This window comes from Anomaloglossus baeobatrachus, unplaced genomic scaffold (genome assembly GCF_048569485.1).
Source record: "Anomaloglossus baeobatrachus isolate aAnoBae1 unplaced genomic scaffold, aAnoBae1.hap1 Scaffold_2942, whole genome shotgun sequence".
Classification (NCBI taxonomy): Eukaryota; Metazoa; Chordata; class Amphibia; order Anura; family Aromobatidae; genus Anomaloglossus; species Anomaloglossus baeobatrachus.
This window is the reverse complement of record NW_027442386.1, coordinates 16,689-29,534: the sequence shown is the minus strand read 5'-3', so window position 1 is coordinate 29,534 and position 12,846 is coordinate 16,689. Positions and strand designations below refer to the sequence as shown.

Here is a 12,846-nt window from a genome sequence, read left to right as displayed (position 1 = left end):
GAGTTGCTTGCGCCCTAAAGGAGGAGTTATTCAGATTCATTGCAGTGGGCGGCGGCTGCAAAACGCACCATTCTTCTTGTTTTGGCTCTGCAAAGCAGCCTTTTCAAGGGTTGGCTTGGGTGACAAAATGTCTTGTGTAGGCGTGGGTTTGTCTCCCTCTCGCTCTCTCTCCCTAAGATGTGTCCGGCATAGGCCAGGGTGCCACTCGAGGCCCAAACCAATTCTGGTTATCGCTTCTCGGCCTTTTGGCTAAGATCAAGTGTAGTATCTGTTCTTATCAGTTTAATATCTGATACGTCCCCTATCTGGGGACCATATATTAAATGGATTTTTAGAACAGGGAGATGGAAAAAGAGCTTGCTCTGTCCACTCCACGCATTGACCTGGTATTGCAGTACCTCCAGGAACGGTGCACCCCTTCTTAACCCAGTTTCCAAAAGCAGAACTCAATTCACCTGATTCATATTAGCCCGATTTAATGAATTGGAAGAAAGCATACGTCTTCATATGCACCTCAATTTGGCCCATTCACTTTTCACACTTCCTCCTTTTGTTTTTTATCTTTCACACTTTTGACTTTCTTTATTCATCCAAATAGCAAACTCATCACCACTCAACCTGACCAACTCGGCTATGTCCCCGTGCTGCAGTTCTCTGTCTTATCTAGATCATTTGCAATTGAATGGAATAGATCCCTTTTGGACAAAGTGGATTCACCTGCTGCTGCAGTGACCACAGGTGTGATAACATCTAGAATTGGCATCTGGTGCGATCTCTCCGCTTCCACTCCAAAGAAAGTTACCTGTTTATTCCTATCATGCATTGGTTTTTGGGGTTTTCTTTGAGTAATGATGATCTCTTTAGTAGTCTGTTGGCGCCCTCTCCTGGAGGAATAGTTTGCTTGCTCTTGGACATTCTAAAAGAGAGGTCATGATAGACATTGAGCTTCTGAGCTCAATTGGGGACAGTCATGGGTGATGAATGTTTGCAACCTACTGCGAAGCCTCATACCGCAATATAAGGAACGTCAAATACTAAGAAAGGGCGGCCTATGAAAGAATTACTACTTTCAATAAGTACACTTAAACGGCTAATTGGGAATAGAAAAACTGTAAAAAGCCCTCTGAGAAAGCCCCCCTCTAACCTTTGATAGTAAGCTTTTCTGTAGTCTGCCTGTTGATGTATTTTCCGTTTGAACTGTGCACAACATGAAGAGACGGAACACTGGCGGCTTGTCACAATGCCCCCCGATGACATCACAATAGCGCTGCTGCCTAGAAAACAAGCTGCGCAGAAGAAGTTGTTCTTTGGGTGGGAGGGTGGGCTAGTGGAAGGAGGGGGCAATCTCTTTTTTTCCCGGGTGGTAGGGGGATGACAGGAGAAGGGAAGCGGGTGGTGAGAAAGGTACAGAGGGCAGGGTTTGGGGGCTGGGAAGGAAAGGGAAAAGATTAGGGTTTGGGGATGATGAAAGGGCTTTCTACGGGTAAGGATGGCAAAGGGTGGCAGTGACGGAAAGTCAGGCAACCTGTCCTGTCCGTCTTTTTGTATCGTGAATTGGAAAGACTGCAAGGGGGAGGGGAGTTGCTTGCGCCCTAAAGGAGGAGTTATTCAGATTCATTGCAGTGGGCGGCGGCTGCAAAACGCACCATTCTTCTTGTTTTGGCTCTGCAAAGCAGCCTTTTCAAGGGTTGGCTTGGGTGACAAAATGTCTTGTGTAGGCGTGGGTTTGTCTCCCTCTCGCTCTCTCTCCCTAAGATGTGTCCGGCATAGGCCAGGGTGCCACTCGAGGCCCAAACCAATTCTGGTTATCGCTTCTCGGCCTTTTGGCTAAGATCAAGTGTAGTATCTGTTCTTATCAGTTTAATATCTGATACGTCCCCTATCTGGGGACCATATATTAAATGGATTTTTAGAACAGGGAGATGGAAAAAGAGCTTGCTCTGTCCACTCCACGCATTGACCTGGTATTGCAGTACCTCCAGGAACGGTGCACCCCTTCTTAACCCAGTTTCCAAAAGCAGAACTCAATTCACCTGATTCATATTAGCCCGATTTAATGAATTGGAAGAAAGCATACGTCTTCATATGCACCTCAATTTGGCCCATTCACTTTTCACACTTCCTCCTTTTTTTTTTTATCTTTCACACTTTTGACTTTCTTTATTCATCCAAATAGCAAACTCATCACCACTCAACCTGACCAACTCGGCTATGTCCCCGTGCTGCAGTTCTCTGTCTTATCTAGATCATTTGCAATTGAATGGAATAGATCCCTTTTGGACAAAGTGGATTCACCTGCTGCTGCAGTGACCACAGGTGTGATAACATCTAGAATTGGCATCTGGTGCGATCTCTCCGCTTCCACTCCAAAGAAAGTTACCTGTTTATTCCTATCATGCATTGGTTTTTGGGGTTTTCTTTGAGTAATGATGATCTCTTTAGTAGTCTGTTGGCGCCCTCTCCTGGAGGAATAGTTTGCTTGCTCTTGGACATTCTAAAAGAGAGGTCATGATAGACATTGAGCTTCTGAGCTCAATTGGGGACAGTCATGGGTGATGAATGTTTGCAACCTACTGCGAAGCCTCATACCGCAATATAAGGAACGTCAAATACTAAGAAAGGGCGGCCTATGAAAGAATTACTACTTTCAATAAGTACACTTAAACGGCTAATTGGGAATAGAAAAACTGTAAAAAGCCCTCTGAGAAAGCCCCCCTCTAACCTTTGATAGTAAGCTTTTCTGTAGTCTGCCTGTTGATGTATTTTCCGTTTGAACTGTGCACAACATGAAGAGACGGAACACTGGCGGCTTGTCACAATGCCCCCCGATGACATCACAATAGCGCTGCTGCCTAGAAAACAAGCTGCGCAGAAGAAGTTGTTCTTTGGGTGGGAGGGTGGGCTAGTGGAAGGAGGGGGCAATCTCTTTTTTTCCCGGGTGGTAGGGGGATGACAGGAGAAGGGAAGCGGGTGGTGAGAAAGGTACAGAGGGCAGGGTTTGGGGGCTGGGAAGGAAAGGGAAAAGATTAGGGTTTGGGGATGATGAAAGGGCTTTCTACGGGTAAGGATGGCAAAGGGTGGCAGTGACGGAAAGTCAGGCAACCTGTCCTGTCCGTCTTTTTGTATCGTGAATTGGAAAGACTGCAAGGGGGAGGGGAGTTGCTTGCGCCCTAAAGGAGGAGTTATTCAGATTCATTGCAGTGGGCGGCGGCTGCAAAACGCACCATTCTTCTTGTTTTGGCTCTGCAAAGCAGCCTTTTCAAGGGTTGGCTTGGGTGACAAAATGTCTTGTGTAGGCGTGGGTTTGTCTCCCTCTCGCTCTCTCTCCCTAAGATGTGTCCGGCATAGGCCAGGGTGCCACTCGAGGCCCAAACCAATTCTGGTTATCGCTTCTCGGCCTTTTGGCTAAGATCAAGTGTAGTATCTGTTCTTATCAGTTTAATATCTGATACGTCCCCTATCTGGGGACCATATATTAAATGGATTTTTAGAACAGGGAGATGGAAAAAGAGCTTGCTCTGTCCACTCCACGCATTGACCTGGTATTGCAGTACCTCCAGGAACGGTGCACCCCTTCTTAACCCAGTTTCCAAAAGCAGAACTCAATTCACCTGATTCATATTAGCCCGATTTAATGAATTGGAAGAAAGCATACGTCTTCATATGCACCTCAATTTGGCCCATTCACTTTTCACACTTCCTCCTTTTGTTTTTTATCTTTCACACTTTTGACTTTCTTTATTCATCCAAATAGCAAACTCATCACCACTCAACCTGACCAACTCGGCTATGTCCCCGTGCTGCAGTTCTCTGTCTTATCTAGATCATTTGCAATTGAATGGAATAGATCCCTTTTGGACAAAGTGGATTCACCTGCTGCTGCAGTGACCACAGGTGTGATAACATCTAGAATTGGCATCTGGTGCGATCTCTCCGCTTCCACTCCAAAGAAAGTTACCTGTTTATTCCTATCATGCATTGGTTTTTGGGGTTTTCTTTGAGTAATGATGATCTCTTTAGTAGTCTGTTGGCGCCCTCTCCTGGAGGAATAGTTTGCTTGCTCTTGGACATTCTAAAAGAGAGGTCATGATAGACATTGAGCTTCTGAGCTCAATTGGGGACAGTCATGGGTGATGAATGTTTGCAACCTACTGCGAAGCCTCATACCGCAATATAAGGAACGTCAAATACTAAGAAAGGGCGGCCTATGAAAGAATTACTACTTTCAATAAGTACACTTAAACGGCTAATTGGGAATAGAAAAACTGTAAAAAGCCCTCTGAGAAAGCCCCCCTCTAACCTTTGATAGTAAGCTTTTCTGTAGTCTGCCTGTTGATGTATTTTCCGTTTGAACTGTGCACAACATGAAGAGACGGAACACTGGCGGCTTGTCACAATGCCCCCCGATGACATCACAATAGCGCTGCTGCCTAGAAAACAAGCTGCGCAGAAGAAGTTGTTCTTTGGGTGGGAGGGTGGGCTAGTGGAAGGAGGGGGCAATCTCTTTTTTTCCCGGGTGGTAGGGGGATGACAGGAGAAGGGAAGCGGGTGGTGAGAAAGGTACAGAGGGCAGGGTTTGGGGGCTGGGAAGGAAAGGGAAAAGATTAGGGTTTGGGGATGATGAAAGGGCTTTCTACGGGTAAGGATGGCAAAGGGTGGCAGTGACGGAAAGTCAGGCAACCTGTCCTGTCCGTCTTTTTGTATCGTGAATTGGAAAGACTGCAAGGGGGAGGGGAGTTGCTTGCGCCCTAAAGGAGGAGTTATTCAGATTCATTGCAGTGGGCGGCGGCTGCAAAACGCACCATTCTTCTTGTTTTGGCTCTGCAAAGCAGCCTTTTCAAGGGTTGGCTTGGGTGACAAAATGTCTTGTGTAGGCGTGGGTTTGTCTCCCTCTCGCTCTCTCTCCCTAAGATGTGTCCGGCATAGGCCAGGGTGCCACTCGAGGCCCAAACCAATTCTGGTTATCGCTTCTCGGCCTTTTGGCTAAGATCAAGTGTAGTATCTGTTCTTATCAGTTTAATATCTGATACGTCCCCTATCTGGGGACCATATATTAAATGGATTTTTAGAACAGGGAGATGGAAAAAGAGCTTGCTCTGTCCACTCCACGCATTGACCTGGTATTGCAGTACCTCCAGGAACGGTGCACCCCTTCTTAACCCAGTTTCCAAAAGCAGAACTCAATTCACCTGATTCATATTAGCCCGATTTAATGAATTGGAAGAAAGCATACGTCTTCATATGCACCTCAATTTGGCCCATTCACTTTTCACACTTCCTCCTTTTGTTTTTTATCTTTCACACTTTTGACTTTCTTTATTCATCCAAATAGCAAACTCATCACCACTCAACCTGACCAACTCGGCTATGTCCCCGTGCTGCAGTTCTCTGTCTTATCTAGATCATTTGCAATTGAATGGAATAGATCCCTTTTGGACAAAGTGGATTCACCTGCTGCTGCAGTGACCACAGGTGTGATAACATCTAGAATTGGCATCTGGTGCGATCTCTCCGCTTCCACTCCAAAGAAAGTTACCTGTTTATTCCTATCATGCATTGGTTTTTGGGGTTTTCTTTGAGTAATGATGATCTCTTTAGTAGTCTGTTGGCGCCCTCTCCTGGAGGAATAGTTTGCTTGCTCTTGGACATTCTAAAAGAGAGGTCATGATAGACATTGAGCTTCTGAGCTCAATTGGGGACAGTCATGGGTGATGAATGTTTGCAACCTACTGCGAAGCCTCATACCGCAATATAAGGAACGTCAAATACTAAGAAAGGGCGGCCTATGAAAGAATTACTACTTTCAATAAGTACACTTAAACGGCTAATTGGGAATAGAAAAACTGTAAAAAGCCCTCTGAGAAAGCCCCCCTCTAACCTTTGATAGTAAGCTTTTCTGTAGTCTGCCTGTTGATGTATTTTCCGTTTGAACTGTGCACAACATGAAGAGACGGAACACTGGCGGCTTGTCACAATGCCCCCCGATGACATCACAATAGCGCTGCTGCCTAGAAAACAAGCTGCGCAGAAGAAGTTGTTCTTTGGGTGGGAGGGTGGGCTAGTGGAAGGAGGGGGCAATCTCTTTTTTTCCCGGGTGGTAGGGGGATGACAGGAGAAGGGAAGCGGGTGGTGAGAAAGGTACAGAGGGCAGGGTTTGGGGGCTGGGAAGGAAAGGGAAAAGATTAGGGTTTGGGGATGATGAAAGGGCTTTCTACGGGTAAGGATGGCAAAGGGTGGCAGTGACGGAAAGTCAGGCAACCTGTCCTGTCCGTCTTTTTGTATCGTGAATTGGAAAGACTGCAAGGGGGAGGGGAGTTGCTTGCGCCCTAAAGGAGGAGTTATTCAGATTCATTGCAGTGGGCGGCGGCTGCAAAACGCACCATTCTTCTTGTTTTGGCTCTGCAAAGCAGCCTTTTCAAGGGTTGGCTTGGGTGACAAAATGTCTTGTGTAGGCGTGGGTTTGTCTCCCTCTCGCTCTCTCTCCCTAAGATGTGTCCGGCATAGGCCAGGGTGCCACTCGAGGCCCAAACCAATTCTGGTTATCGCTTCTCGGCCTTTTGGCTAAGATCAAGTGTAGTATCTGTTCTTATCAGTTTAATATCTGATACGTCCCCTATCTGGGGACCATATATTAAATGGATTTTTAGAACAGGGAGATGGAAAAAGAGCTTGCTCTGTCCACTCCACGCATTGACCTGGTATTGCAGTACCTCCAGGAACGGTGCACCCCTTCTTAACCCAGTTTCCAAAAGCAGAACTCAATTCACCTGATTCATATTAGCCCGATTTAATGAATTGGAAGAAAGCATACGTCTTCATATGCACCTCAATTTGGCCCATTCACTTTTCACACTTCCTCCTTTTGTTTTTTATCTTTCACACTTTTGACTTTCTTTATTCATCCAAATAGCAAACTCATCACCACTCAACCTGACCAACTCGGCTATGTCCCCGTGCTGCAGTTCTCTGTCTTATCTAGATCATTTGCAATTGAATGGAATAGATCCCTTTTGGACAAAGTGGATTCACCTGCTGCTGCAGTGACCACAGGTGTGATAACATCTAGAATTGGCATCTGGTGCGATCTCTCCGCTTCCACTCCAAAGAAAGTTACCTGTTTATTCCTATCATGCATTGGTTTTTGGGGTTTTCTTTGAGTAATGATGATCTCTTTAGTAGTCTGTTGGCGCCCTCTCCTGGAGGAATAGTTTGCTTGCTCTTGGACATTCTAAAAGAGAGGTCATGATAGACATTGAGCTTCTGAGCTCAATTGGGGACAGTCATGGGTGATGAATGTTTGCAACCTACTGCGAAGCCTCATACCGCAATATAAGGAACGTCAAATACTAAGAAAGGGCGGCCTATGAAAGAATTACTACTTTCAATAAGTACACTTAAACGGCTAATTGGGAATAGAAAAACTGTAAAAAGCCCTCTGAGAAAGCCCCCCTCTAACCTTTGATAGTAAGCTTTTCTGTAGTCTGCCTGTTGATGTATTTTCCGTTTGAACTGTGCACAACATGAAGAGACGGAACACTGGCGGCTTGTCACAATGCCCCCCGATGACATCACAATAGCGCTGCTGCCTAGAAAACAAGCTGCGCAGAAGAAGTTGTTCTTTGGGTGGGAGGGTGGGCTAGTGGAAGGAGGGGGCAATCTCTTTTTTTCCCGGGTGGTAGGGGGATGACAGGAGAAGGGAAGCGGGTGGTGAGAAAGGTACAGAGGGCAGGGTTTGGGGGCTGGGAAGGAAAGGGAAAAGATTAGGGTTTGGGGATGATGAAAGGGCTTTCTACGGGTAAGGATGGCAAAGGGTGGCAGTGACGGAAAGTCAGGCAACCTGTCCTGTCCGTCTTTTTGTATCGTGAATTGGAAAGACTGCAAGGGGGAGGGGAGTTGCTTGCGCCCTAAAGGAGGAGTTATTCAGATTCATTGCAGTGGGCGGCGGCTGCAAAACGCACCATTCTTCTTGTTTTGGCTCTGCAAAGCAGCCTTTTCAAGGGTTGGCTTGGGTGACAAAATGTCTTGTGTAGGCGTGGGTTTGTCTCCCTCTCGCTCTCTCTCCCTAAGATGTGTCCGGCATAGGCCAGGGTGCCACTCGAGGCCCAAACCAATTCTGGTTATCGCTTCTCGGCCTTTTGGCTAAGATCAAGTGTAGTATCTGTTCTTATCAGTTTAATATCTGATACGTCCCCTATCTGGGGACCATATATTAAATGGATTTTTAGAACAGGGAGATGGAAAAAGAGCTTGCTCTGTCCACTCCACGCATTGACCTGGTATTGCAGTACCTCCAGGAACGGTGCACCCCTTCTTAACCCAGTTTCCAAAAGCAGAACTCAATTCACCTGATTCATATTAGCCCGATTTAATGAATTGGAAGAAAGCATACGTCTTCATATGCACCTCAATTTGGCCCATTCACTTTTCACACTTCCTCCTTTTGTTTTTTATCTTTCACACTTTTGACTTTCTTTATTCATCCAAATAGCAAACTCATCACCACTCAACCTGACCAACTCGGCTATGTCCCCGTGCTGCAGTTCTCTGTCTTATCTAGATCATTTGCAATTGAATGGAATAGATCCCTTTTGGACAAAGTGGATTCACCTGCTGCTGCAGTGACCACAGGTGTGATAACATCTAGAATTGGCATCTGGTGCGATCTCTCCGCTTCCACTCCAAAGAAAGTTACCTGTTTATTCCTATCATGCATTGGTTTTTGGGGTTTTCTTTGAGTAATGATGATCTCTTTAGTAGTCTGTTGGCGCCCTCTCCTGGAGGAATAGTTTGCTTGCTCTTGGACATTCTAAAAGAGAGGTCATGATAGACATTGAGCTTCTGAGCTCAATTGGGGACAGTCATGGGTGATGAATGTTTGCAACCTACTGCGAAGCCTCATACCGCAATATAAGGAACGTCAAATACTAAGAAAGGGCGGCCTATGAAAGAATTACTACTTTCAATAAGTACACTTAAACGGCTAATTGGGAATAGAAAAACTGTAAAAAGCCCTCTGAGAAAGCCCCCCTCTAACCTTTGATAGTAAGCTTTTCTGTAGTCTGCCTGTTGATGTATTTTCCGTTTGAACTGTGCACAACATGAAGAGACGGAACACTGGCGGCTTGTCACAATGCCCCCCGATGACATCACAATAGCGCTGCTGCCTAGAAAACAAGCTGCGCAGAAGAAGTTGTTCTTTGGGTGGGAGGGTGGGCTAGTGGAAGGAGGGGGCAATCTCTTTTTTTCCCGGGTGGTAGGGGGATGACAGGAGAAGGGAAGCGGGTGGTGAGAAAGGTACAGAGGGCAGGGTTTGGGGGCTGGGAAGGAAAGGGAAAAGATTAGGGTTTGGGGATGATGAAAGGGCTTTCTACGGGTAAGGATGGCAAAGGGTGGCAGTGACGGAAAGTCAGGCAACCTGTCCTGTCCGTCTTTTTGTATCGTGAATTGGAAAGACTGCAAGGGGGAGGGGAGTTGCTTGCGCCCTAAAGGAGGAGTTATTCAGATTCATTGCAGTGGGCGGCGGCTGCAAAACGCACCATTCTTCTTGTTTTGGCTCTGCAAAGCAGCCTTTTCAAGGGTTGGCTTGGGTGACAAAATGTCTTGTGTAGGCGTGGGTTTGTCTCCCTCTCGCTCTCTCTCCCTAAGATGTGTCCGGCATAGGCCAGGGTGCCACTCGAGGCCCAAACCAATTCTGGTTATCGCTTCTCGGCCTTTTGGCTAAGATCAAGTGTAGTATCTGTTCTTATCAGTTTAATATCTGATACGTCCCCTATCTGGGGACCATATATTAAATGGATTTTTAGAACAGGGAGATGGAAAAAGAGCTTGCTCTGTCCACTCCACGCATTGACCTGGTATTGCAGTACCTCCAGGAACGGTGCACCCCTTCTTAACCCAGTTTCCAAAAGCAGAACTCAATTCACCTGATTCATATTAGCCCGATTTAATGAATTGGAAGAAAGCATACGTCTTCATATGCACCTCAATTTGGCCCATTCACTTTTCACACTTCCTCCTTTTGTTTTTTATCTTTCACACTTTTGACTTTCTTTATTCATCCAAATAGCAAACTCATCACCACTCAACCTGACCAACTCGGCTATGTCCCCGTGCTGCAGTTCTCTGTCTTATCTAGATCATTTGCAATTGAATGGAATAGATCCCTTTTGGACAAAGTGGATTCACCTGCTGCTGCAGTGACCACAGGTGTGATAACATCTAGAATTGGCATCTGGTGCGATCTCTCCGCTTCCACTCCAAAGAAAGTTACCTGTTTATTCCTATCATGCATTGGTTTTTGGGGTTTTCTTTGAGTAATGATGATCTCTTTAGTAGTCTGTTGGCGCCCTCTCCTGGAGGAATAGTTTGCTTGCTCTTGGACATTCTAAAAGAGAGGTCATGATAGACATTGAGCTTCTGAGCTCAATTGGGGACAGTCATGGGTGATGAATGTTTGCAACCTACTGCGAAGCCTCATACCGCAATATAAGGAACGTCAAATACTAAGAAAGGGCGGCCTATGAAAGAATTACTACTTTCAATAAGTACACTTAAACGGCTAATTGGGAATAGAAAAACTGTAAAAAGCCCTCTGAGAAAGCCCCCCTCTAACCTTTGATAGTAAGCTTTTCTGTAGTCTGCCTGTTGATGTATTTTCCGTTTGAACTGTGCACAACATGAAGAGACGGAACACTGGCGGCTTGTCACAATGCCCCCCGATGACATCACAATAGCGCTGCTGCCTAGAAAACAAGCTGCGCAGAAGAAGTTGTTCTTTGGGTGGGAGGGTGGGCTAGTGGAAGGAGGGGGCAATCTCTTTTTTTCCCGGGTGGTAGGGGGATGACAGGAGAAGGGAAGCGGGTGGTGAGAAAGGTACAGAGGGCAGGGTTTGGGGGCTGGGAAGGAAAGGGAAAAGATTAGGGTTTGGGGATGATGAAAGGGCTTTCTACGGGTAAGGATGGCAAAGGGTGGCAGTGACGGAAAGTCAGGCAACCTGTCCTGTCCGTCTTTTTGTATCGTGAATTGGAAAGACTGCAAGGGGGAGGGGAGTTGCTTGCGCCCTAAAGGAGGAGTTATTCAGATTCATTGCAGTGGGCGGCGGCTGCAAAACGCACCATTCTTCTTGTTTTGGCTCTGCAAAGCAGCCTTTTCAAGGGTTGGCTTGGGTGACAAAATGTCTTGTGTAGGCGTGGGTTTGTCTCCCTCTCGCTCTCTCTCCCTAAGATGTGTCCGGCATAGGCCAGGGTGCCACTCGAGGCCCAAACCAATTCTGGTTATCGCTTCTCGGCCTTTTGGCTAAGATCAAGTGTAGTATCTGTTCTTATCAGTTTAATATCTGATACGTCCCCTATCTGGGGACCATATATTAAATGGATTTTTAGAACAGGGAGATGGAAAAAGAGCTTGCTCTGTCCACTCCACGCATTGACCTGGTATTGCAGTACCTCCAGGAACGGTGCACCCCTTCTTAACCCAGTTTCCAAAAGCAGAACTCAATTCACCTGATTCATATTAGCCCGATTTAATGAATTGGAAGAAAGCATACGTCTTCATATGCACCTCAATTTGGCCCATTCACTTTTCACACTTCCTCCTTTTGTTTTTTATCTTTCACACTTTTGACTTTCTTTATTCATCCAAATAGCAAACTCATCACCACTCAACCTGACCAACTCGGCTATGTCCCCGTGCTGCAGTTCTCTGTCTTATCTAGATCATTTGCAATTGAATGGAATAGATCCCTTTTGGACAAAGTGGATTCACCTGCTGCTGCAGTGACCACAGGTGTGATAACATCTAGAATTGGCATCTGGTGCGATCTCTCCGCTTCCACTCCAAAGAAAGTTACCTGTTTATTCCTATCATGCATTGGTTTTTGGGGTTTTCTTTGAGTAATGATGATCTCTTTAGTAGTCTGTTGGCGCCCTCTCCTGGAGGAATAGTTTGCTTGCTCTTGGACATTCTAAAAGAGAGGTCATGATAGACATTGAGCTTCTGAGCTCAATTGGGGACAGTCATGGGTGATGAATGTTTGCAACCTACTGCGAAGCCTCATACCGCAATATAAGGAACGTCAAATACTAAGAAAGGGCGGCCTATGAAAGAATTACTACTTTCAATAAGTACACTTAAACGGCTAATTGGGAATAGAAAAACTGTAAAAAGCCCTCTGAGAAAGCCCCCCTCTAACCTTTGATAGTAAGCTTTTCTGTAGTCTGCCTGTTGATGTATTTTCCGTTTGAACTGTGCACAACATGAAGAGACGGAACACTGGCGGCTTGTCACAATGCCCCCCGATGACATCACAATAGCGCTGCTGCCTAGAAAACAAGCTGCGCAGAAGAAGTTGTTCTTTGGGTGGGAGGGTGGGCTAGTGGAAGGAGGGGGCAATCTCTTTTTTTCCCGGGTGGTAGGGGGATGACAGGAGAAGGGAAGCGGGTGGTGAGAAAGGTACAGAGGGCAGGGTTTGGGGGCTGGGAAGGAAAGGGAAAAGATTAGGGTTTGGGGATGATGAAAGGGCTTTCTACGGGTAAGGATGGCAAAGGGTGGCAGTGACGGAAAGTCAGGCAACCTGTCCTGTCCGTCTTTTTGTATCGTGAATTGGAAAGACTGCAAGGGGGAGGGGAGTTGCTTGCGCCCTAAAGGAGGAGTTATTCAGATTCATTGCAGTGGGCGGCGGCTGCAAAACGCACCATTCTTCTTGTTTTGGCTCTGCAAAGCAGCCTTTTCAAGGGTTGGCTTGGGTGACAAAATGTCTTGTGTAGGCGTGGGTTTGTCTCCCTCTCGCTCTCTCTCCCTAAGATGTGTCCGGCATAGGCCAGGGTGCCACTCGAGGCCCAAACCAAT

The 12,846-nt window shown here is 46.4% G+C and overlaps 8 non-coding genes across 8 annotated transcripts; all 8 read left to right on the top strand.

Annotated features, from left to right (window-relative positions):
• The first annotated feature begins 229 nt into the window (after positions 1–229).
• LOC142267280 (U2 spliceosomal RNA) lies at positions 230–420 on the top strand. The gene has a single exon (XR_012733196.1). It is a non-coding gene; the product is annotated as a U2 spliceosomal RNA (small nuclear RNA).
• A 1,387-nt stretch (positions 421–1,807) lies between these two features.
• Positions 1,808–1,998, top strand: LOC142267279 (U2 spliceosomal RNA). Its single transcript, XR_012733195.1, has one exon. It is a non-coding gene; the product is annotated as a U2 spliceosomal RNA (small nuclear RNA).
• Positions 1,999–3,385: 1,387 nt separating this feature from the next.
• LOC142267278 (U2 spliceosomal RNA) lies at positions 3,386–3,576 on the top strand. Its single transcript, XR_012733194.1, has one exon. It is a non-coding gene; the product is annotated as a U2 spliceosomal RNA (small nuclear RNA).
• A 1,387-nt stretch (positions 3,577–4,963) lies between these two features.
• On the top strand, positions 4,964–5,154 carry LOC142267276 (U2 spliceosomal RNA). Its single transcript, XR_012733193.1, has one exon. It is a non-coding gene; the product is annotated as a U2 spliceosomal RNA (small nuclear RNA).
• A 1,387-nt stretch (positions 5,155–6,541) lies between these two features.
• On the top strand, positions 6,542–6,732 carry LOC142267273 (U2 spliceosomal RNA). The gene has a single exon (XR_012733192.1). It is a non-coding gene; the product is annotated as a U2 spliceosomal RNA (small nuclear RNA).
• Positions 6,733–8,119: 1,387 nt separating this feature from the next.
• LOC142267261 (U2 spliceosomal RNA) lies at positions 8,120–8,310 on the top strand. The gene has a single exon (XR_012733184.1). It is a non-coding gene; the product is annotated as a U2 spliceosomal RNA (small nuclear RNA).
• A 1,387-nt stretch (positions 8,311–9,697) lies between these two features.
• Positions 9,698–9,888, top strand: LOC142267248 (U2 spliceosomal RNA). Its single transcript, XR_012733173.1, has one exon. It is a non-coding gene; the product is annotated as a U2 spliceosomal RNA (small nuclear RNA).
• A 1,387-nt stretch (positions 9,889–11,275) lies between these two features.
• On the top strand, positions 11,276–11,466 carry LOC142267320 (U2 spliceosomal RNA). Its single transcript, XR_012733233.1, has one exon. It is a non-coding gene; the product is annotated as a U2 spliceosomal RNA (small nuclear RNA).
• The last annotated feature ends 1,380 nt before the right edge of the window (positions 11,467–12,846 follow it).